Genomic DNA, 25,066 nt, shown 5'->3' with positions numbered 1-25,066 from the left:
GGCCTTGCTTGCACACTACAGGCAGGGCCCGTCTTTAACAAGGGGCAAAAGGGGCAGCTGCCCTGGGCCCAGTTGCTCCTGGGGGGCCCAAGGCAGCTGCCTCTTGAGCCCTGCTAGCCACTGCCCTGGGTGTCAGGCTGTCAGCTACAGAGGGGGTGCTGCTATGCCTGCCTGCCGGTACTCCAGGCAGCGTACTGTGAGAGCTGTGATTCTCTAGGACCTTAGATGAGATCATCACTATGTGACCAGTAACCTAGCAATATTACTGGTCACATGGCTATGAGGTCATCAAGGTCCTTTCTACCAGGAGTGTTGCTGTAGAAGTTTGCCTTAACTGTGGAGCTTTTTTTTGTGAAGATTACATCAGAAAAAGGTGACAGGGGCTGTTATGCTAATATACTGTAAACTACTGTATAGTGGGGTGCTGTATAGTGTGGGGGCCTGTATACTGTGGGGGGGCTATATACTGTGGGGGCCTGTATACTGTGGGGGCTGTATACTGTATACTGTGGGTGCTGTATATTGTGGAGTGCTATACTGCTGTACTGTATACTGTGGGGGGCTGTATACTGTATACTGTGGGTGCTGTATATTGTGGAGTGCTATACTGCTGTACTGTATAGTGTGGAGGGGCTGTATACTGTATACTGTGGGTGCTGTATATTGTGGAGTGCTATACTGCTGTACTGTATACTGTGGGGGGCTGTATACTGTATACTGTGGGTGCTATATATTGTGGAATGCTATACTGCTGTACTGTATACTGTGGGGGGCTGTATACTGTATACTGTGGGTGCTGTATATTGTGGAGTGCTATACTGCTGTACTGTATAGTGTGGGGGGGCTGTATACTGTATACTGTGGGTGCTGTATATTGTGGAGTGCTATACTGCTGTACTGTATACTGTGGGGGGCTGTATACTGTATACTGTGGGTGCTATATATTGTGGAATGCTATACTGCTGTACTGTATACTGTGGGGGGCTGTATACTGTATACTGTGGGTGCTGTATATTGTGGAGTGCTATACTGCTGTACTGTATAGTGTGGGGGGCTGTATAGTGTGGGGTGCTGTATCGTGTATAGTTTGGGGTGCTGTATATGGTGAGGCGCTATACTGCTCTACTGTATACTGTGAGGTGTTGTATACTGTGGGGTGCTGTATACTGTAGGCTGCTATACTTCTCTACTATATACTGTGGGGTACTGTATAGTGTGGGGTGCTATACTGCATACAGTGTGGTGCTGTATACTATAGGGTTCTATACTGCATACTGTGGGGTGCTGGGGTGCACTGTAACACTAGGGTGAGCCGAGCCCTGGTCTCCTTCCTGCAGAGCGGTGCCCACTTCCAGCCTGAGCCCAGCTGTCCAGAACACTGATCCTGAGCCGCTGGAGTCTTCAGAACTGGAAGTATTTACAGTCATTCACTGTACTCTACCAGATGTGTGGATTTCTTGTGTGTGTGTTGTGGTGAAGGGCGTGATTAAGGTGTGGTAAGGTGGGATCTAGGGGGCCCAAGTACATTTTTGCCCAGGGTCCAATCAATATTAAAGACGGCCCTGACTACAGGAAAAAGTGCTGGCCTCTCTGGTGGCCGGCACCATGGGAGCTCACATAGGCCAGTGCTTTTTTCTATAGTGTGCAAGCACAGCCACCACTGATTGATTGCAGGGAACCATGGAAACGTGCAATGTATAATATGATGGAAAAATGAAGCCAGCAAAGGAAGTAATATGGACAATCAAAATACATTAGTAAGTGGCTTGTAATAACGTTCTCTACATAATAAATGCTATTTGCTAAAACCCCTTTAAGTTGATTTCAACTACTATTCCATCCACTAACACGTTTTATTTCGTGCTCATGAATATTCTTAAGTATTTTATCTTTTATTCTGACATTTGGATTTCTTCTCATAGTCCACTCAAGTCATTTCAGAGGTACATGATTGGAGTATTATTCCCATTCTTGTAAGTGGCTTTGAACAAATCTTTATTATGAGAAGGGTTCCCAACGATAAACTGATCACAGAATAACCATCTCCCACCAGCAAGGGATCAGATAATCTGCAGTGCCCCCACAGGAGAGGTGAAGAATTACAGAATTCTTCAATCTTTTGGGGGTTCAATAGTTTAGTGTCAGAATATTTTGCCTCCATCATCTTGATTTTGTGCCATATTTATGAATAGTTAAATGTGCCATATATTGTGAGTAAAAGGTCTTTATGTTGTTAAATGCATCTAAGGCTGAGTTCACATCAGTGTTCAGCCTTTCCGTTCTCCTACTCGGTTATAGGAGCAGGAAAACCGAAAGGACGGATTCGGCACATAACTGAGCCGAACTGAGCCTACAGACCCTATAGATATAGACTATAATGGGGTCCGTTAGGTTTACGCTCAGAAGATGATTTTGGAGCGGAGCCAAAGTAGTGCATGCAGGATTTTTATCTCCGCTTAAAAAATCTTCCTCTGGGCGGAAATCTAACGGACCCCATTATAGTCTATGGGGCCCATGGGCTTCGTTCGGCTCAGTTATAGCCATCCCAGTTATAGCCATCCCATGTCACATCTTAGATAAGGATGTGTCATGGGATGGCTATTTGTGCCACAGGGCTTTATATTAACAGCATTTTATACCATCTTGGAGCTTTTATAACTTTTGATCAAAAGATGCACCAAAACCTGACTAAGACTATGACAAAAGAAGACGCAAAATAGGACCAGAAGAAAAATCATGGAAAAGTCATGTCTAGCATGTTGCAAAGCATGCACTTAAAGAGGTTATACTATTATTAATGCAAAAAATAAAAACACATCACATAGTATATGACAGTCTCTTTCTAATAAAGCTAGAACCAGCCCTGTACCTCACGTGGATCCAGAGATCTCCTCATTCATTACTCTACTAGATTTATATCAAGCTGACAGCTCAAGGGGGAGTGTCCTTTCTGCTGCAGCTCAGGGGGCGTGTCCATGGTCTCCCTATCACAGCTCAGGAGCCAGTGAAACTGAGCATGTGCGGCCATCTCAGTGAGCAGGTCAAAGAAATAAGAAAAACAAACAGCAGGTGGCGCTATACGGATATATTATATTGAATAACTCAATGGCCATACACATTTTTTAATTACAAGCAATTACAAAAGTATTCAGATCCAGGTGCTGATTTGAAAAAAGTTGAATATTTTTGGTGCAACCCCTTTAATATATCCGGTGCATCCAGAATGTGCCACAAATTCTGGCTCAAATAAAACAAGATTCTAGGCACACACACATTAATAAAGCTCTCCCAATGTTTATATTTATGAAGGCGCTCTTCTTAGAAGATGTGGTATTCCCCTAATCATACAATGCAAAGACATGCATCCACTCTGACTAATAGGTCCCAAACATGGGACCCCCTCTATTAACTCAGAATCCTCTAGTGGGGTATTTGAGAATAGATTTGGCTCTTTAAAGCAAAATTCAGAATTAACATTTGCCTGGAGTATTGGATACAACCCGCATCCTCGTTGACCTTAATTTCAGTGATGTATGGGGGTGATCTGTCCATTATCAGCCTGACATGCACCACTCAACTTAACATGCAGGCAGATATAATCTTTCACTAATTGCTTCTTCATTTAACCAGATATAAGCGAATACACCAGGGGTCAGCAACCGCCGGCACTCCAGCTGTGGTATAACTATACCTCGGAGCATGCACCATTCACTTCTATGGGAGTTCCAAGAACAGCCTAGCTAATGTGCATACTGGGAGTCGTAGTTTCACCACCGAGATTGCTGATCCCTGCTGTACACATTCATTCTCATTTCCACATTTGCATGCCAGAAGCAGTTCGGATATGGGATAGAACTGATAGCTGTAGGTATAATTATAGAATATATTCTAGTACTTAGCATAAAATATGAACCAGACTTCTCCCTTTGTCAGTTTCTATTCTCATGTGCGCAGGATTAAAGATGGTGAGAAGGGAGAAGGAGGGCATTTCCAAACTGGATGAAAAGCAAACATTATGCGCTGCAGCATCCCGAAGAGATGTGCAACTCTGCTGGGAAAATTCAAGACAAAAGCACGACGTGGCAAGACAGTTCAAAGCATATTGCACCTGTCAAAATGTCTGTCATCTTCTATAGAAGTGTATCACTCTCCGAATCAAAAGGGAAACTCAAGCAAAGTCACTCAAAACAACACAGCACTTTGTTTCCTGCCTCCAGTCAACTCCCCCATGTGAACGCCATTTAACACCATGTTAAAGATTGCCAAAAAGAAGCAGACAATAGGGAGGACTCTCTCATTGTCAAGGACAGTTACACTTTAAAGATAACACTGAAAGAAGGTTAAAATGGGTCAACAGGCAATTGCCGAACATGTGCGTTTTACCATGGCAAAGCGCAAAAATAAAACAATGGATTCTAAATAAATAAAAAACACATACATATGACTGTGTCAACGGGACATTGATGCAGACAGCATTAGTCAAGGTCTAGATCGTGTGCATTATATAGTTGAGAAGCCATAGCTACAGATAGATATATTTTTGAACACTCCCAGGTATCATTTTGCACCGCCCCCCATACCCATAGTCAACGGGGAACTGAAAATAGATTGTAAAAAACACACCATTAAAATGGAGCCTGTCACCAAGACATTCACTGTTAAAGCAAGCACAGAACTAGCTCAGCTGAATGTACTGATACCTTTCACTTAGTGATCTGTTGATCCATTCTGGAGAAAAAGTACTTTTAATCCACATGCAAATGAGCAGTTAAGTGCACTGAGGGCGATCCAAAACAACTCTGTGCACCCAGCTCCTCCTGCTTCCACACCCTCCCCTCCTTGTTGATTGCAAGGGCCAGGTTCCTGCATAGTCATCTGGCCTAGCCCTGTCAATCAGGAAGGAGAAAGAGGGGATGGCAGAAGTAGGCAGATCTAAGGTGCACAGAGTCATTTGGGCTCTCCTCAGTGCATTAAAATGCTCATTTGCATATGGATTTAAAGCACTTCTTTTCCAGAATAAAGCCACGGATTGCCAAGTGAGCTGAACTAGTCATTCGAACTGGTTTAACCGTAAAATTCTACTGACAGACAAAATAGCCCTATGCCCATCGGTGTCCCTGAGGATGAGTAGCAGTGGAAGGAAAAATTTATACATGACTAAATTTAAAGTGAACCTGTAATCAACTTTATGCTGCCCTCACTGAGGTACAGCAGACACACTGATTTCAGAAGTTTTTCACTCATGAGCTAAAATTAATAGTGTTGATCACGAATATTCGAATTTCAAATTTTTTCGTGAATATTGGTACTTCGAAAATTCTTGAATATTTCGAATATAGTGATATATATATTTTTTTATCAGTACACATGATCCCTCCCTGCTTCTAGCTTGTGGGTCAATGAGAAGGCTGCAGTATATTTGGGAGTAGTGTTTGCGAATTTAGGAGTAGTGTTTGCGAATTTTCGTAATGCGAATTTTCATAATACAAATTTTTTTATTGCAAATTTTTCAACTTACAACTTTTAGACAAAGAAGATTATAGCACTATATTAGCTAAATTGCTCTATATTTGATTTTTTTTCTTCGAATATTCGCTATATTGCTATAACTTAGTTTTTTTTTTAATATTCGAATAATATTCGAATAATATATAGCGAATATTCTAAAAAAAAATGAATATAGAGCAATTTAGCTAATATAGTGCAATAATCTTCTTTGTCTAATAGTTGTAATTTTTTTCTCATCTGAAGTTCAGATTGGAAAAAAATGACAACTATAAAATAAAGATTATAGCACTATATTACCTAAATTGCTCTATATTCGTTTTTTCGAATATTCGCTATATTGCTATATATTCTTGTTTTGGAATATTATGACTATTCGACAAAACTAAGTTATAGCAATATAGCGAATAGTCGAAAAAAAACTAATATAGAGAAATTTAGCTTATATAGTGCTATAATAAACTTATAAGTTGTAAGTTGAAAAATTTGCAATAAAAAATTTGTATTAGGGAGATTAACAAGTGGCTCAAGAACTGGTGTAGGAAGGAGGGGTTTGGGTTCCTGGAGAACTGGGCCAACTTCTCTATCGGCTACAGGCTCTATCGTAGGGACGGGCTGCACCTCAATGAGGAAGGGGCAGCTGTGTTGGGGAAGACTGGGGGGGGGGATTACATTATAGGAGGGGAAGATAGTGCAGATAGAGACCGTGGGCATGGTAGTGGGACTGGGGGAGGAATAGAAGGAGGGACTAGAACAGTTCAGAAGGGAAGGTGTAGGGTAAAAAAATATACATAAACCTCTCAAATGTATGTATACTAATGCCAGAAGCCTGACTAATAAAACTGGGGAACTGGAATTAGTGATGTGTGAGGAGGACTATGACATAGTAGGAATAACTGAGACAAGACATGGCTGGATGATAGCTATGACTGGGTGGTTAATGTACAAGGTTACAGTCTGATTAGAAAGGATTGTCAAAATCGGAGAGGGGGAGGGGTCTGCCTTTATGTAAAGTCGTGTCTAAAGCCCACACTCCGTGAAGATATAAGTGAGGGACATGAACATGTGGAGTCGCTGTGGGTAGAGATACATGGAGCTAAAAACAATAATAAATTACTAATAGGAGTTTACTATAAACCACCTAATATACCAGAGTCCACAGAAAATCTACTACTAAACGAGATAGACGAGGCGGCAAATCATAATGAGTTGGTTATTATGGGGGACTTCAACTACCCAGATATAGACTGGGAAACTGAAACTTGTATATCTCATAAGGGAAATAGCTTCTTGGCAATAACCAAAGACAATTACCTTTCCCAACTGGTTCAGGACCAGACTAGAGGGACGGCCATACTGGACTTAGTATTGACCAATAAGCCTGACAGAATAACAGACGTGCATTTGGGGGACACCTGGGAAATAGTGACCATAAAGTAATAACCTTCCAATTATCATTCAAAAGAGCGTTTCTTCAGGTAGGAACAAAAATACCAAACTTCAAAAAAGCTAAATTTAGCCAACTAAGAGAGGCCATAGTCCTCAAAAATAAAAATACAGCCACAAAATGGGATATCTTTAAAAGCATTCTAAAATCTCATTGTGAGAGGTACATACTGTATGGGAATAAAAAGTTAAGGAACAAAAATAAACCAATCTGGATAAACAGAACTGTAAATAAAGCAATAAATGACAAAAAGAAAGCATATAAAACACTAAAACAGGACGGTAGCACGGAAGAACTGAAAAACTATAAGGAAAAAATAAAACATGTAAAAAACAAATAAAAGCGGGCAAACTAGAGATCGAGAGATTCATTGCCAAAGAGAGTAAAACTAACCCTAAAATGTTCTTCAATTATATAAATGTTAAAAAGTATAAATCTGAAGGTGTCGACCCTTTAAAGAGTAATGAGGGGGGAGTCGCAGAGAGCGACGAGGAGAAAGCAAAGCTGTTACATATTTTTTTCTCCAATGTATTCAGTGAGGAAAATAAACTGTCAGATGAAATGCTGAATGTAAAAATAAATTCCCCATTAAAAGTGTCCTGTCTGACCCAGGAAGAAGTGCAACAGCGACTTACAAAGATTAAAATAGACAAATCGCCAGGACCGGATGGCATACACCCCCGTATCCTAAGGGAATTAGGTAATGTCATAGCCAGACCCTTATTTCTAATAATTGCAGACTCTATACTGACAAGGAATGTCCCACAGGATTGGCGCATAGCAAATGTGGTGCCAATATTCAAAAAGGGTCCAAAAACAGAGCCCGGAAACTATAGGCCGATAAGTTTAACATCTGTTGTGGGTAAACTGTTTGAAGGTTTTCTGAGAGATGCTATGTTAGAGCATCTTAACGGAAATAAGCAAATAACGCCATATCAGCATGGCTTCATGAGGGATCGGTCATGCCAAACTAATTTAATCAGTTTCTATGAGGAGGTAAGTTCTAGACTTGACAGCGGCGAATCAATGGATGTCGTATATCTGGACTTCTCCAAAGCATTTGACACTGTACCACATAAAAGGTTAGTATATAAAATGAGAATGCTCGGACTGGGATAAAATGTCTGTATGTGGGTAAGTAACTGGCTCAGTGATAGAAAACAGAGGGTGGTTATTAATAGTACACACTCAGATTGGGTCACTGTCACTAGTGGAGTACCTCAGGGGTCAGTATTGGGCCTTATTCTCTTCAATATATTTATTAATGATCTTGTAGAAGGCTTGCATAGTAAAATATCAATTTTCGCAGATGACACTAAACTGTGTAAAGTAATTAACACTCAAGTGGACAGTATACTACTACAGAGCGATCTGGATAGACTGGAGGCTTGGGAAGATAAGTGGCAGATGAGGTTTAACACTGACAAAGTTATGCACATGGGAAGAAATAATGCAAGTCATCCGTACATACTAAATGGTAAAGCACTTGGTAACACTGACATGGAAAAGGATCTAGAAATTTTAACAGCAAACTAAGCTGCAAAAACGAGTGTCAGGCAGCTGCTGCCAAGGCCAATAAGATAATGGTTGCATCAAGAGGGGCATAGATGCCCGTGATGAGAACATAGTCCTACCACTTTACAAATCATTAGTCAGACCACACATGGAGTACTGTGTACAGTTCTGGGCTCCTGTGAACAAGGCAGACATAGCAGAGCTGGAGAGGGTCCAGAGGAGGGCAACTAAAGTAATAACTGGAATGGGGCAACTACAGTACCCTGAAAGATGATCAAAATTAGGGTTATTCACTTTAGAAAAAAGATGACTGAGGGGAGATCTAATTACTATGTATAAATATATCAGGGGTCAGTACAGAGATCTATCCCATCATCTATTTATCCCCAGGACTGTGACTGTGACAAGGGGACATCCTCTGTGTCTGGAGGAAAGAAGGTTTGTACACAAACATAGAAGAGGATTCTTTACGGTAAGAGCAGTGAGAATGTGGAACTCTCTGCCTGAGGAGGTGGTGATGGTGAGTACAATAAAGGAATTCAAGAGGGGCCTGGATGTATTTCTGAAGTGTAATAATATTACAGGCTATAGCTACTAGAGAGGGGTTGTTGATCCAGGGAGTTATTCTCATTGCCTGATTGGAGTCGGGAAGGAATTTTTTATTCCCCTAAAGTGGGGAAAATTGGCTTCTACCTCACAGGGGTTTTTTGCCTTCCTCTGGATCAACTTGCAGGATGACAGGCCGAACTGGATAGACAAATGTCTTTTTTCGGCCTTATGTACTATGTTACTATGTAAGCTCTTGTCAACCACTTAATATAAGCTGAGTGACCGACTGCAGGAATCAGTATATACAGTTGCAAGAAAAAGTATGTGAACCCTTTGGAATGATATGGATTTCTGCACAAATTGGTCATAAAATGTGATCTGATCTTCATCTAAGTCACAACAATAGACAATCACAGTCTGTTTAAACTAATAACACACAAAGAATTAAATGTTACCATGTTTTTATTGAACACACCATGTAAACATTCACAGTGCAGGTGGAAAAAGTATGTGAACTCTTGGATTTAATAACTGGTTGAACCTCCTTTGGCAGCAATAACTTCAACTAAACGTTTCCTGTAGTTGCAGATCAGACGTGCACGTGCTAAGGAGTAATGCTTGACCATTCACCTTTACAGAACTGTTTCAGTTCAGCAATATTCTTGGGATGTCCGGTGTGAATCGCTTTCTTGAGGTCATGCCATAGCATCTCAATCGGGTTGAGGTCAGGACTCTGACTGGGTCACTCCAGAAGGCGTATTTTCTTCTGTTTAAGCCATTCTGTTGTTGATCTACTTTCATGCTTTGGGTCGTTGTCCTGTTGCAACACCCATCTTCTGTTGAGCTTCAGCTGGTGGACAGATGGCCTTAAGTTCTCCTGCAAAATGTCTTGATAAACTTGGGAATTCATTTTTCCTTCGATGATAGCAATCTGTCCAAGCCCTGACGCAGCAAAGCAGCCCCAAACCATGATGCCCCCACCACCATACTTCACAGTTGGGATGAGGTTTTGATGTTGGTGTGCTGTGCCTTTTTTTCTCCACACATATTGTTGTGTGTTTCTTCCAAACAACTCAACTTTGGTTTCATCTGTCCACAGAATATTTTGCCAGTACTGCTGTGGAACATCCAGGTGCTCTTGTGCAAACTGTAAACGTGCAGCAATGTTTTTTTGGACAGAAGTGGCTTTCTCTGTGGTATCCTTCCATGAAATCCATTCTTGTTTAACAGGGAAGTTAGCATATGCCAGAGACTTTTGTAAGTGACAGCAAGGCATTTGGAGATACTTTTATAACCCTTTCCAGCTTTATGCAAGTCAACAATTCTTAATCGTAGGTCTTCTGAGAGCTCTTTTATGCGAGGCATCATTCACATCAGGCAATGCTTCTTGCGAAAAGCAAACCCAGAACTGGTGTGTGTTTTTTATATGGCAGGGCAGCTGTAACGAACACCTCCAATCTCCTCTCATTGTTGGACTCCAGTTGGCTGACACCTCACTCCAATTAGCTCTTGGAGATGTCATTAGTCTAGGGGTTCACATACTTTTTCCACTGTGAATGTTTACATGGTGTGTTCAATAAAAACATTTTATTCATGGTGTGTTATTAGTTTAAGCAGACTGTGATTGTCAATTGTTGTGACTTAATGGAAATTCGATCACATTTTATGACCAATTTGTGCAGAAATCCATATCATTCCAAAGGGTTCACATACTTTTTCTTGCAACTGTATGTCACTGTGGCAGGCACAGCACTATGAAGTGCCTTTTGTGCTGTGGCATTAGAAGAATTTTGATATCTCTGACTTTTAGTCTAACCAGACTGTCTATTACTCTGTAATTCCTCTAGCGCCATTCTATGGAAAAAGTAGGTTTAAAGAGCACACCAAATGCTTGAAATAACTTCTTTATTAACTTCAACTTTTCTTCATATATAACTTTGCCGCCTCCGGAGCAGATAGTCCATGTACATAACACGTGTTTAAAAGGTATCAGCACTGACCATAACCATAACTACTGGCATCTGAAAAGTGATGAAGTTCTATTTTCTTGTACTTTCCAAAATCATGAGGTACAAATCATCTGGGTATCCGAACTTCCCTCAAGTTTTGCAAGTCTCTAATCCAACTCTCCCACCTTGGCCTAAAATTTTCAGGTATGGGCTCGTCCCATCCCAACTTCTGTCTGCATAATTCTTGTAGTATTTATTTTGCTCTGAGGATTACTGGGGCCAAGAATCCCAATGGATCATATATAGAAGCCACTGTGGAAAGAACGGTGCGTCTAGTTGCAACTTTCTCTTCAATAGATACTAAAAAGTAACATAGTAACATAGTACATAAGGCCGAAAAAAGACATTTGTCCATCCAGTTCGGCCTGTTATCCCGCAAGTTGATCCAGAGGAAGACCCCTCTCTAGTAGCTATAGCCTGTAATATTATTAAGCTCCAGAAATACGTCCAGGGCCCTCTTGAATTCCTTTATTGTACTCACCATCACCACCTCCTCAGGCAGAGAGTTCCATAGTCTCACTGCTCTTACCGTAAAGAATCCTTTTCTATGTTTGTGTACAAACCTTCTTTCCTCCAGACGCAGAGGATGTCCCCTCGTCACAGTCACAGTCCTGGGGATAAATAGCTGATGGGATAGATCTCTGTACTGACCCCTGATATATTTATACATATTAATTAGATCTCCCCTCAGTCGTCTTTTTTCTAAAGTGAATAACCCTAATTTTGATAATCTTTCAGGGTACTGTAGTTGCCCCATTCCAGTTATTACTTTAGATGCCCTCCTCTGGACCTTCTCCAGCTCTGCTATGTCTGCCTTGTTTACAGGAGCCCAGAACTGTACACAGTACTCCATGTGTGGTCTGACTAGCGATTTGTAAAGTGGTAGGACTATGTTCCTATCACAGGAATCTATGCCCCTTCTGATGCAACCCATTATCTTGTTGGCCTTGGCAGCAGCTGCCTGACACTGGTTTTTGCAGCTTAGTTTGCTGTTTATTAAAATTCCTAGATCCTTTTCCATGTCAGTGTTACCGAGTGTTTTACCATTTAGTATGTACGGTTGACTTGCATTTTTCCTTCCCATGTGCATAATTTTACATTTATCAGTGTTAAACCCCATCTGCCACTTATCTTAAAAAGAAGAACTTGTCATTCTCTACATTCCATCTCAATCCAAGTACATTCTGAACTAGAAGATGATCATAATTTAGATCTACATTTTTCATTGTTGCTGCACGGTCAGAGTCACTGATGGATTCCATTATGTCTCTGTTGTTTGAGATACATTTGTGTAGGCGCAGGTTTCCTCTTGCGCATAACTCTTGGCTTTCTTTCACTAGTTTGATTTCAGATTCTGTGTACTCTAGACTTATAAGATCATCATCTACATAAAAGTTTTTCTTCAGAAAATTTGATGCTGATGTGCAATCCTTTTCATTCTGATTGGCCAGGTACTTCATACCTTAATTGGCGCAACCTGGAGACAATGCTGCTCCAAACAAGTGTACTTTCAGTCTGTATTCTGCTGGCTCTGAATCTGTATCTCCGTCCTTCCACCATAGAAACCTCAAGAAGTCTCTATCTCCATTCTTCACATGAAACTGGTGGAACATCTTTTCAACGTTACACATGACTGCTACGGGATACTTTCTGAATCTACAGAGCACTCCAGGCAGAGTATTTTTAAGATCCGGTCCTTTTAGTAGATGATCATTCAATGCAACACCATCGTACTTTGCTGAGCAATCAAATACCACTCTAATCTTATCTGGTCTGGTTTCTTTGAGTGGTAAACACCTTGATGTGGGATGTACCACACTTATCCTTCTTTAGGCTGATTATTAACTTTCACTGCATGTCCTTCTTCAAGGATGTCTCCCATGAATTTCAAATAATCATTCTTAAGTTTGGAATCTCTTACCATCCTTTTCTTCAAACATTTCAGTCTTGATAGGGCAAGATTTCTGTTATTTGGCAGACGAGGTCGTTCTCTAAAAGGACACTTTTTTCTTTAGAACTTATGTCTGCAAAGTCGGATTCAAGGATCTTGATTACTTTCGCTGGACTTACAGTTGGTAGTCTGTCACCTATCCTGTCACCTATCTTGAGTTTGCGATCTGCTGTTTTCCTCTAACAACACCACATCCTAGATCAGTTTGAACAGCGTAGGGTTCACCCTTTCCTCCTCTGATTACCTTTCGTGCTACCAAGGCTTCGGGACAATTGTAGCCTATCAACAGTCCAACACCAAACTCCTACAGCGGGGACATTTCATGAGATATGACAGATAGGTGCTCCCATTCATTGGCTGTTTCACAGGTAGGTATGCGATCTGGATCTAGAGGTATATCGTCTTTTGTATAAGCTGGATGTAGATCTAATGTGAAGTTTGAATGAAGTCCTCTAACTCTCAGTACTTTGACCCTTTGACCGTTCACTATTGTGTCTCTCCCCGTCATTGTGGTGAGTTTGAGCTTCACTGGTTCTGTAGCCACTTGTAATTTCTTGCAGATTTCTTGATCAATGAAGGTGACATCACTCTGGGCATCCAGTAGCGCATAGGCATATACCTTTTTGTTCCTCATTTTAGGATTTGAAATGCACACTGGAACAACCATTGATGTGCCGTCGCTTTGTCCTTCCCTCACTCTGCAAGAGAATACCGATACTTTCTTTCCTTCCCCAGTATCTTTAGGTACTGAGGATTAATCTTTCTTTGGATGTTCTTCATGTAGTGGTGTAGGATGGTGTCCTTTGCAAACGCTGCATGTGGATTTTTTCTTACACTCCTTAGTAACATGGCCTTTTCTAAGCATCCGAAACACAGTTGGTTATCCAGTACCAATTTTTTATTTTATTCTGGGGACTTCTCCTTCAATTGTTGGCACTTGTGTATGGAGTGGTTCTCTCCACAGAACATACATTTGAAGATAGTCTGAAGATTTGTCGGTTCTGTGTTGGTTGCAAAGCTAGTTGCTCTTGCACGTCTTATCTCTCTTGCAGGCCTTTTTTCTAAGGATTTGTAAATGTTACTGGATTACATGCTATCCGTGCTTCCTCATTGATGAACTCAATAAAACTTTAAAACTTGGGAAGTTCTTACCTAGATCTAACTGTTTAGTCACATAGCAATTCCATCTAGAAGCCACTTCTTCAAGTAGCTTAGTTAGCATCCTGTGGTTTTCTAGATAGTCGTTCAGTACTTCCAGTCCTTGAACATGTGGGATAGCATTGCTGCATGCTTGCAGGAAGTCACCATACATTTGGAGTCTGAAGTGTTCTTTAGGATCTATTTTAGGCCAGTTATTCGGTATCTCTCTAAAGGCTCTTTGTACTAAGAAAGGATGACCATATCTTGCATTTAATTTTTCCCAAGCTTGCTTGTAGGCTTCTTCGTCTCTTATAAAAGTTACCTTTAAGAACTTCCTTTGCTTCCCCAACAACATATCTCTGAAGGTAGAATAACTTATCAACTGGAATGAAGCAATGATGCTCAGTGATCATTTCAAAGCTTCCCTTCCACTATATGAACTTCAGTACGTTTTCTTGAAAATACAGTAGGTTGTGGAACGGGAAGTCTAGCTAGGACTGTTCTCTGTTGTCTTGCTGGGGCAATGGTTGTAAAACTCTCCTGAGCATTGCCATGACATCTAGGAATAGAATCATCCTCTTCTATTTTCTCACTTAGTTCTGAATTAGGTGAGTCCCTTTCTTTATCTTTTCTGGTAAATTATATAGAGGGTAAATTAACACACCTTTTTCCTGACACTAGACTAGGCCTCTCTTTGTTTTTCTGAGCAGGGATGGCAGGATAATAACTTATTTCTCCACTACATGCTGGAGATTCCCTTCCATCCTCCTGGGTGTATGAATGAAAGTAGGAGTCTGTTTCTTCACTTGGTACAGATTTAAACTTATGACTACTCTGATTCATATCCTCTTCGTGTACTCTGAGTCTGGCTTCTATGATCTTAACTTCTTTCTGCCTTTCCAGACTTTTCATCTGTTGGCGCTGTGCCTCCATTTCAGCTTCCATTTGATGGCGCTGTGCCTGCATTTGATAGCGCTGAGCCTCGATGCCAGCTTCCATCTCAATTTCTGCTTTCTTGACAGCAAGTTGTTCAGCTAATTCCTTTCTTTTGGCTGAAGTACTTGAGGATTCTGATATGTGGGTGGCACTTCTGCAAGCGAAGGAAGTCACACTTGAGATTGTGGTTCCCCCTAAGGACCTAGCATAGTCTCTCATAAAAGCTTGATCATTCTCTTTCTTGCTTTAACTTCATCATAGTTTGCTGCAGATGAAAGTTCTCTCATCAGCTTTACTAAATCTTTAGTGACAGCAGTACATGTGTCCATGTTCCTTACAATATCCTGGGAAGGTGTCATAGATGACCGCAGGTTGACATATGATGCCTTAAGTTCTGATTCAGATTCTTCTACCATCTCTACCATGTCACTCAAGTTCATTTTTATACTTTCTTGTTTTAGCTTTCTACGAATGTCCTTAATGTATGATTTTCACCTATTATACATCCGGGTGAACTTTTTCTCTTTCAGTGCTGCTTCTTGCTCCAAAATTTCCAGCATTTTTGGGGTTGGGTTTTTGGCACGTAATGAACGTCTTAGTTAATTTGTTTGGGCTAGATTTGTTTGAGGCAAGACTAGTGCTGCATTAGACTCTTCTAACTCAGACAGGTTCTCTTACTCTTCACCTTCTACCCTATCTATCTTTGTATCCTCTAACAGTGGCATGGTAATACTAGGCTCGGACATTTTACTTTAAATGCTATAACAATCAATACAAATAATTGAACAAAACTGGATTATCACACATCGGGCTGCATTGAATGTTTGTACCCCAAATAACGAATGGCACTGTTGCACTTTAATGAAATCAGGACATTGACTACCATTCCTTGAAATATAGTGCTGTATTTGGGGTGAGGCCTCTAGAGGTGAGCACCTCGTTCCAAAACCGATAGGTGGGTATAGCCGCTGTTTGCTACGATATATACAAATCTCTGACTTTTAGTCTAACCAGACTGTCTATTACTCGGTAATTCCTCTAGCGCCGTTCGATGGAAAAAGTAGGTTTAAAGAACACACCAAATGCTTGAAATAACTTCTTTATTAACTTCAACTTTTCTTCATATATAACTCTGCCGCCTCAGCAGCAGATAGTCCATGTACTTAACACGTGTTGAAAAGGTATCACAAAATGGCAGTATGCATAAGATGGTGGTTCAACTGTTCAATCTTGTCATTCAACATAAAATGCTGGATATATTTCTCTCTTGCGTATCTGTACTCTCACTTTAAGTTATTTAAGCACTTTATGATCTCTCTGAGAGGTATATCTGAAGTCTAACTAATAGTTCTACTTGCTCAACCTGGTTTGCAGTTTGCAATATGCAGTTAGCAGTAACTATTTTCAGATTGTATTGTTGGTTTGCAATTGTATGGTTGAGCAGTTTGGATTGCAATATGGAATTTTAAATTTGTAATTTGGAACAGTGAAATTTGTAGTTTGCAATTATATGCAATTTGTATGGATTGTATGGTTGTAATTTCTATAGTGGAACTGTAAATAAACATGAATAAATGGTTAAGTATACAGTTCTAATCACAATACTATTAATAGGAACATTATACTGTTCTAAATACCTATGTTGGCCTCTCTGCTTCCATAAAACACAGCTCTTAGTGGAGTGAATGTCTGTTCAGCTTCTCTCCTCTAGTTTAATTATTCTAGAAGCTCCTGCTAGGGGAATTTCCCACACAGGCTGTGTGTGAGACTGGCTGTGATTGGTTAACACTCTTGCTGTGTGTGAGGCTGGCTGTGATTGATCTAGACTCCTGCCCAGCAACAACAGTTTAACTCTATGCTTTCTGTTGTTTCTGCTGTGTCATTGAGCTTTCCTTACATTATATAATGAATCTTAAAGGCATACTATCTTTTCTGCTTCTGTGAACACAAAATATAACTGTTACATGACATCCAAAATACGAAGTCACTGTAAATAATTCTGCTTTTGTCTTTAACACACAAACATAGGAACTGTATTTAGGTTATTGGTAGGGATGAGCGAACTCGAACTGTATAGTTCGGGTTCGTACCGAATTTTGGGGTGTCCGTGACACGGACCCGAACCCGGACATTTTCGTAAAAGTCCGGGTTCGGGTTCGGTGTTCGTCGCTTTCTTGGTGCTTTCGTGACGCTTTCTTGGCGCTTTTTGAAAGGCTGCAAAGCAGCCAATCAACAAGCGTCATACTACTTGCCCCAAGAGGCCATCACAGCCATGCCTACTATTGGCATGGCTGTGATTGGCCAGAGCACCATGTGACCCAGCCTCTATTTAAGCTGGAGTCACATAGCGCCGTCCGTCACTCTGCTCTGATTAGCGTAGGGAGAGGTTGCGGCTGCGACAGTAGGGCAAGATTAGGCAGATTAACTCCTCCAAAGGACTTGATTAATCGATAGATCTGCAGCTGTGCATCATTGAGCTGCTGAAATTCAATTGCTCACTGTTTTTAGGCTGCCCAGACCGTTTGTCAGTCACTTTTTTCTGGGGTGATCGGCGGCCATTTTGTGTCTTGTGCGGTGCTGCGACCAAGTGCATCCAAGCTGCGACCAAGTGCATTTAACCCTCAATGGTGTGGTTGTTTTTTGGCTAAAGCCTACATCAGGGTGAAGCTGTCACACCAAGTGCATTTAACCAGCAATAGTCTGTTTATTTTTTGGCCATATACTACATCAGGGGCAAGCTGCGCCTGTCACCAAGTGCATTTAACCCTCAATGGTGTGATTGTTTTTTGGCTAAAGCCTACATCAGGGTGAAGCTGTCACACCAAGTGCATTTAACCAGCAATAGTCTGTTAATTTTTTGGCCATATACTAAATCAGGGGCAAGCTGCGCCCGTCACCAAGTGCAATTAACCCTCAGTAGTGTGGTTGGTCAAGCTGTCACACCAAGTGCATTTAACCAGCAATAGTCTGTTCATTTTTTGGCCATATACTACATCAGGGGCAAGCTGCGCCCGTCACCAAGTGCATTTAACCCTCAGTAGTGTGGTTGGTCAAGCTGTCACACCAAGTGCATTTAACCAGCAATAGTCTGTTCATTTTTTGGCCATATACTACATCAGGGGCAAGCTGCGCCCGTCACCAAGTGCATTTAACCCTCAGTAGTGTGGTTGGTCAAGCTGTCACACCAAGTGCATTTAACCAGCAATAGTGTGGTTATTTTTTGGCCATATCCCAGTCTAATTCTGTCACTAAATCCATACCGGTCACCCAGCGCCTAAATACTAGGCCTCAAATTTATATCCCGCTAAATCTGTCGTTACCGCTGTACTGTTGTGGCTGGGCAAGTTATTTAGTGTCCGTCAAAGCACATTTTTTGTTCAGGGTTGAAATACAATTCCCAATTTAGCAATTTCATAATTTAGTGGTTTCTGCTATATCAGAGCTATTTGAAATCTATCCCTAAAAGGGTATATAATATTCAAGGTGCACATTGGGTCATTCAGAATAACTTCACACACACGCTACTGTGCATTTCCAAGTCTAATTCTGTTAGTAAATCCATACCGGTCACCCAGCGCCTAAATACTAGGCCTCAAATTTATATCCCGCTAAATCTGTCGTTACCGCTGTACTGTTGTGGCTGGGCAAGTTATTTAGTGTCCGTTAAAGCACATTTTTTGTTCAGGGTTGAAATACAATTCCCAATTTAGCAATTTCATAATTTAGTGGTTTCTGCTATAGCAGAGCTATTTGAAATCTATCCCTAAAAGGGTATATAATATTCAAGGTGCACATAGGGTCATTCAGAATAACTTCACACACACGCTACTGTGCATTTCCAAGTCTAATTCTGTTAGTAAATCCATACCGGTCACCCAGCGCCTAAATACTAGGCCTCAAATTTATATCCCGCTAAATCTGTCGTTACCGCTGTCCTGTTGTGGATGGGCAAGTTATTTAGTGTCCGTCAAAGCACATTTTTTGTTCTGGGTTGAAATACAATTCCCAATTTAGCAATTTCATAATTTAGTGGTTTCTGCTATATCAGAGCTATTTGAAATCTATCCCTAAAAGGGTATATAATATTCAAGGTGCACATAGGATCATTCAGAATAACTTCACACACACGCTACTGTGCATTTCCAAGTCTAATTCTATCACTAAATCCATACCGGTCACCCAGCGCCTAAATACTAGGCCTCAAATTTATATTCAGCTGAATTTGAATACAATACATTGGGCCAAATAATATTTTTGTTGTTGTGGTGAACCATAACAATGAGGAAAACATCTAGTAAGGGACGCGGACGTGGACATGGTCGTGGTGGTGTTAGTGGACCCTCTGGTGCTGGGAGAGGACGTGGCCGTTCTGCCACATCCACACGTCCTAGTGTACCAACTACCTCAGGTCCCAGTAGCCGCCAGAATTTACAGCGATATATGGTGGGGCCCAATGCCGTTCTAAGGATGGTAAGGCCTGAGCAGGTACAGGCATTAGTCAATTGGGTGGCCGACAGTGGATCCAGCACGTTCACATTATCTCCCACCCAGTCTTCTGCAGAAAGCGCACAGATGGCGCCTGAAAACCAACCCCATCAGTCTGTCACATCACCCCCATGCATATCAGGGAAACTGTCTGAGCCTCAAGTTATGCAGCAGTCTCTTATGCTGTTTGAAGACTCTGCTGGCAGGGTTTCCCAAGGGCATCCACCTAGCCCTTCCCCAGCGGTGGAAGACATAGACTGCACTGACGCACAACCACTTATGTTTCCTGATGATGAGGACATGGGAATACCACCTCAGCATGTCTCTGATGATGACGAAACACAGGTGCCAACTGCTGCGTCTTTCTGCAGTGTGCAGACTGAACAGGAGGTCAGGGATCAAGACTGGGTGGAAGACGATGCAGGGGACGATGAGGTCCTAGACCCCACATGGAATGAAGGTCGTGCCACTGACTTTCACAGTTCGGAGGAAGAGGCAGTGGTGAGACCGAGCCAACAGCGTAGCAAAAGAGGGAGCAGTGGGCAAAAGCAGAACACCCGCCGCCAAGAGACTCCGCCTGCTACTGACCGCCGCCATCTGGGACCGAGCACCCCAAAGGCAGCTTCAAGGAGTTCCCTGGCATGGCACTTCTTCAAACAATGTGCTGACGACAAGACCCGAGTGGTTTGCACGCTGTGCCATCAGAGCCTGAAGCGAGGCATTAACGTTCTGAACCTGAGCACAACATGCATGACCAGGCACCTGCATGCAAAGCATGAACTGCAGTGGAGTAAACACCTTAAAACCAAGGAAGTCACTCAGGCTCCCCCTGCTACCTCTTCTGCTGCTGCCGCCTCGGCCTCTTCTGCTGCTGCCGCCTCGGCCTCTTCCTCCGCCTCTGGAGGAACGTTGGCACCTGCCGCCCAGCAAACAGGGGATGTACCACCAACACCACCACCACCTCCGTCACCAAGCGTCTCAACCATGTCACACGGCAGCGTTCAGCTCTCCATCTCACAAACATTTGAGAGAAAGCGTAAATTCCCACCTAGCCACCCTCGATCCCTGGCCCTGAATGCCAGCATTTCTAAACTACTGGCCTATGAAATGCTGTCATTTAGGCTGGTGGACACAGACAGCTTCAAACAGCACATGTCGCTTGCTGTCCCACAGTATGTTGTTCCCAGCCACCACTACTTCTCCAAGAGAGCCGTGCCTTCCCTGCACAACCAAGTATCCGATAAAATCAAGTGTGCACTGCGCAACGCCATCTGTAGCAAGGTCCACCTAACCACAGATACGTGGACCAGTAAGCACGGCCAGGGACGCTATATCTCCCTAACTGCACACTGGGTAAATGTAGTGGCAGCTGGGCCCCAGGCGGAGAGCTGTTTGGCGCACGTCCTTCCGCCGCCAAGGATCGCAGGGCAACATTCTTTGCCTCCTGTTGCCACCTCCTCCTTCTCGGCTTCCTCCTCCTCTTCTTCCTGCTCATCCAGCCACACACCTTCACCACCAACTTCAGCACAGCCCGGGGTAAACGTCAGCAGGCCATTCTGAAACTCATATGTTTGGGGGACAGGCCCCACACCGCACAGGAGTTGTGGCGGGGTATAGAACAACAGACCGACGAGTGGTTGCTGCCGGTGAGCCTCAAACCCGGCCTGGTGGTGTGTGATAATGGGCGAAATCTCGTTGCAGCTCTGGGACTAGCCAATTTGACGCACATCCCTTGCTTGGCGCATGTGCTGAATTTGGTGGTGCAGAAGTTCATTCACAACTACCCCGACATGTCAGAGCTGCTGCATAAAGTGCGGGCCGTCTGTTCGCGCTTCCGGCGTTCACATCCTGCTGCTGCTCGCCTGTCTGCGCTACAGCGTAACTTCGGCCTTCCCGCTCACCGCCTCATATGCGACGTGCCCACCAGGTGGAACTCCACCTTGCACATGCTGGACAGACTGTGCGAGCAGCAGCAGGCCATAGTGGAGTTTCAGCTGCAGCACGCACGGGTCAGTCGCACTACAGAACAGCACCACTTCACCACCAATGACTGGGCCTCCATGCGAGACCTGTGTGCCCTGTTGCGCTGTTTCGAGTACTCCACCAACATGGCCAGTGGCGATGACGCCGTTATCAGCGTTACAATACCACTTCTATGTCTCCTTGAGAAAACACTTAGGGCGATGATGGAAGAGGAGGTGGCCCAGGAGGAGGAGGAGGAGGAAGAGGGGTCACTTTTAGCACTTTCAGGCCAGTCTCTTCGAAGTGACTCAGAGGGAGGTTTTTGGCAACAGCAGAGGCCAGGTACAAATGTGGCCAGCCAGGGCCCACTACTGGAGGACGAGGAGGACGAGGATGAGGAGGAGGTGGAGGAGGATGAGGATGAAGCATGGTCACAGCGGGGTGGCACCCAACGCAGCTCGGGTCCATCACTGGTGCGTGGCTGGGGGGAAAGGCAGGACGATGACGATACGCCTCCCACAGAGGACAGCTTGTCCTTACCCCTGGGCAGCCTGGCACACATGAGCGACTACATGCTGCAGTGCCTGCGCAACGACAGCAGAGTTGCCCACATTTTAACCTGTGCGGACTAGTGGGTTGCCACCCTGCTGGATCCACGCTACAAAGACAATGTGCCCACCTTACTTCCTGCACTGGAGCATGATAGGAAGATGCGCGAGTACAAGCGCACGTTGGTAGACGCGCTACTGAGAGCATTCCCAAATGTCACAGGGGAACAAGTGGAAGCCCAAGGCCAATGCAGAGGAGGAGCAAGAGGTCGCCAAGGCAGCTGTGTCACGGCCAGCTCCTCTGAGGGCAGGGTTAGCATGGCAGAGATGTGGAAAACTTTTGTCAACACGCCACAGCTAACTGCACCACCACCTGATACGCAACGTGTTAGCAGGAGGCAACATTTCACTAACATGGTGGAACAGTACGTGTGCACACCCCTCCACGTACTGACTGATGGTTCGGCCCCATTCAACTTCTGGGTCTCTAAATTGTCCACGTGGCCAGAGCTAGCCTTTTATGCCTTGGAGGTGCTGGCCTGCCCGGCGGCCAGCGTTTTGTCTGAACGTGTATTCAGCACGGCAGGGGGCGTCATTACAGACAAACGCAGCCGCCTGTCTACAGCCAATGTGGACAAGCTGACGTTCATAAAAATGAACCAGGCATGGATCCCACAGGACCTGTCCATCCCTTGTCCAGATTAGACATTAACTACCTCCCCATAACCATATATTATTGGACTCCAGGGCACTTCCTCATTCAATCCTATTTTTATTTTCATTTTACCATTATATTGCGAGGCTACCCAAAGTTGAATGAACCTCTCCTCTGTCTGGGTGCCAGGGCCTAAATATATGCCAATGGACTGTTCCAATGTTGGGTGACGTGAAGCCTGATTCTCTGCTATGACATGCAGACTAATTCTCTGCTGACATGAAGCCAGATCCTCTGTTACGGGACCTCTCTCCTCTGCCTGGGTGCTGGGCCTAAATATCTGACGATGGACTGTTGCAGTGGTGGCTGACGTGAAGCCTGATTTTCTGCTATGACATGCAGACTGATTCTCTGCTGACATGAAGCCAGATCCTCTGTTACTGGACCTCTCTCCTCTGCCTGGGTGCTGGGCCTAAATATCTGACAATGGACTGTTGCATTGGTGGCTGACGTGAAGCCTGATTCTCTGCTATGACATGCAGACTAATTCTCTGCTGACATGAAGCCAGATTGTCTGTTACGGGACCTCTCTCCTCTGCCTGGGTGCTGGGCCTAAATTTATGAAAATGGACTGTTGCAGTGGTGGGTGACGTGAAGCCTGATTCTCTGCTATGACATGAAGACTGATTCTCTGCTGACATGAAGCCAGATTGTCTGTTACGGGACCTCTCTCCTCTGCCTGGGTGCTGGGCCTAAATTTATGAAAATGGACTCTTACAGTGGTGGGTGACGTGAAGCCTGATTCTCTGCTATGACATGAAGACTGATTCTCTGCTGACATGAAGCCAGATTGTCTGTTACGGAACCTCTCTCCTCTGCCTGGGTGCTGGGCCTAAATTTATGAAAATGGACTGTTGCAGTGGTGGGTGACGTGAAGCCTGATTCTCTGCTATGACATGAAGACTGATTCTCTGCTGACATGAAGCCAGATTGTCTGTTACGGGACCTCTCTCCTCTGCCTGGGTGCTGGGCCTAAATTTATGAAAATGGACTCTTACAGTGGTGGGTGACGTGAAGCCTGATTCTCTGCTATGACATGAAGACTGATTCTCTGCTGACATGAAGCCAGATTGTCTGTTACGGGACCTCTCTCCTCTGCCTGGGTGCTGGGCCTAAATTTATGAAAATGGACTGTTGCAGTGGTGGGTGACGTGAAGCCTGATTCTCTGCTATGATATGAAGACTGATTCTCTGCTGACATGAAGCCAGATCCTCTGCTGACATGAAGCCAGATCCTCTGCTACGGGACCTCTCTCCTCTGCCTGGGTGCTGGGCCTAAATATCTGACAATGGACTGTTGCATTGGTGGCTGACATGAAGCCTGATTCTCTGCTATGACATGCAGTCTGATTCTCTGCTGACATGAAGCCAGATTGTCTGTTACGGGACCTCTCTCCTCTGCCTGGGTGCTGGGCCTAAATTTATGAAAATGGACTGTTGCAGTGGTGGGTGACGTGAAGCCTGATTCTCTGCTATGACATGAAGACTGATTCTCTGCTGACATGAAGCCAGATTGTCTGTTACGGGACCTCTCTCCTCTGCCTGGGTGCTGGGCCTAAATTTATGAAAATGGACTCTTACAGTGGTGGGTGACGTGAAGCCTGATTCTCTGCTATGACATGAAGACTGATTCTCTGCTGACATGAAGCCAGATTGTCTGTTACGGGACCTCTCTCCTCTGCCTGGGTGCTGGGCCTAAATTTATGAAAATGGACTGTTGCAGTGGTGGGTGACGTGAAGCCTGATTCTCTGCTATGATATGAAGACTGATTCTCTGCTGACATGAAGCCAGATCCTCTGTTACGGGACCTCTCTCCTCTGCCTGGGTGCTGGGCCTAAATATCTGACAATGGACTGTTGCATTGGTGGCTGACGTGAAGCCTGATTCTCTGCTATGACATGCAGACTAATTCTCTGCTGACATGAAGCCAGATTGTCTGTTACGGGACCTCTCTCCTCTGCCTGGGTGCTGGGCCTAAATTTATGACAATGGACTGTTGCAGTGGTGGCTGACGTGAAGCCTGATTCTCTGCTATGACATGCAGACTGATTCTCTGCTGACATGAAGCCAGATCCTCTGTTAGGGAACCTCTCTCCTCTGCCTGGGTGCTGGGCCTAAATTTATGAAAATGGACTGTTGCAGTGGTGGGTGACGTGAAGCCTGATTCTCTGCTATGATATGAAGACTGATTCTCTGCTGACATGAAGCCAGATTCTCTGTTACGGGACCTCTCTCCTCTGCCTGGGTGCCGGGGCCTAAATATCTGAGAATGGACTGTTCCAGTGGTGGGTGACGGGAAGCCA

The 25,066-nt window shown here is 43.7% G+C and overlaps 1 protein-coding gene across 2 annotated transcripts in view; it reads right to left on the bottom strand.

The window, feature by feature from the left end:
• The window catches only part of LOC122925946, a 405,237-nt gene that overhangs the window by 227,350 nt on the left and 152,821 nt on the right, over positions 1-25,066 (bottom strand). The window lies entirely within an intron of this gene.

This window comes from Bufo gargarizans, chromosome 2, assembly GCF_014858855.1.
Source record: "Bufo gargarizans isolate SCDJY-AF-19 chromosome 2, ASM1485885v1, whole genome shotgun sequence".
NCBI lineage: Eukaryota > Metazoa > Chordata > Amphibia > Anura > Bufonidae > Bufo > Bufo gargarizans.
Note: the sequence above shows the minus strand (reverse complement) of the source record. Positions and strands in the feature narration are given on the sequence as shown.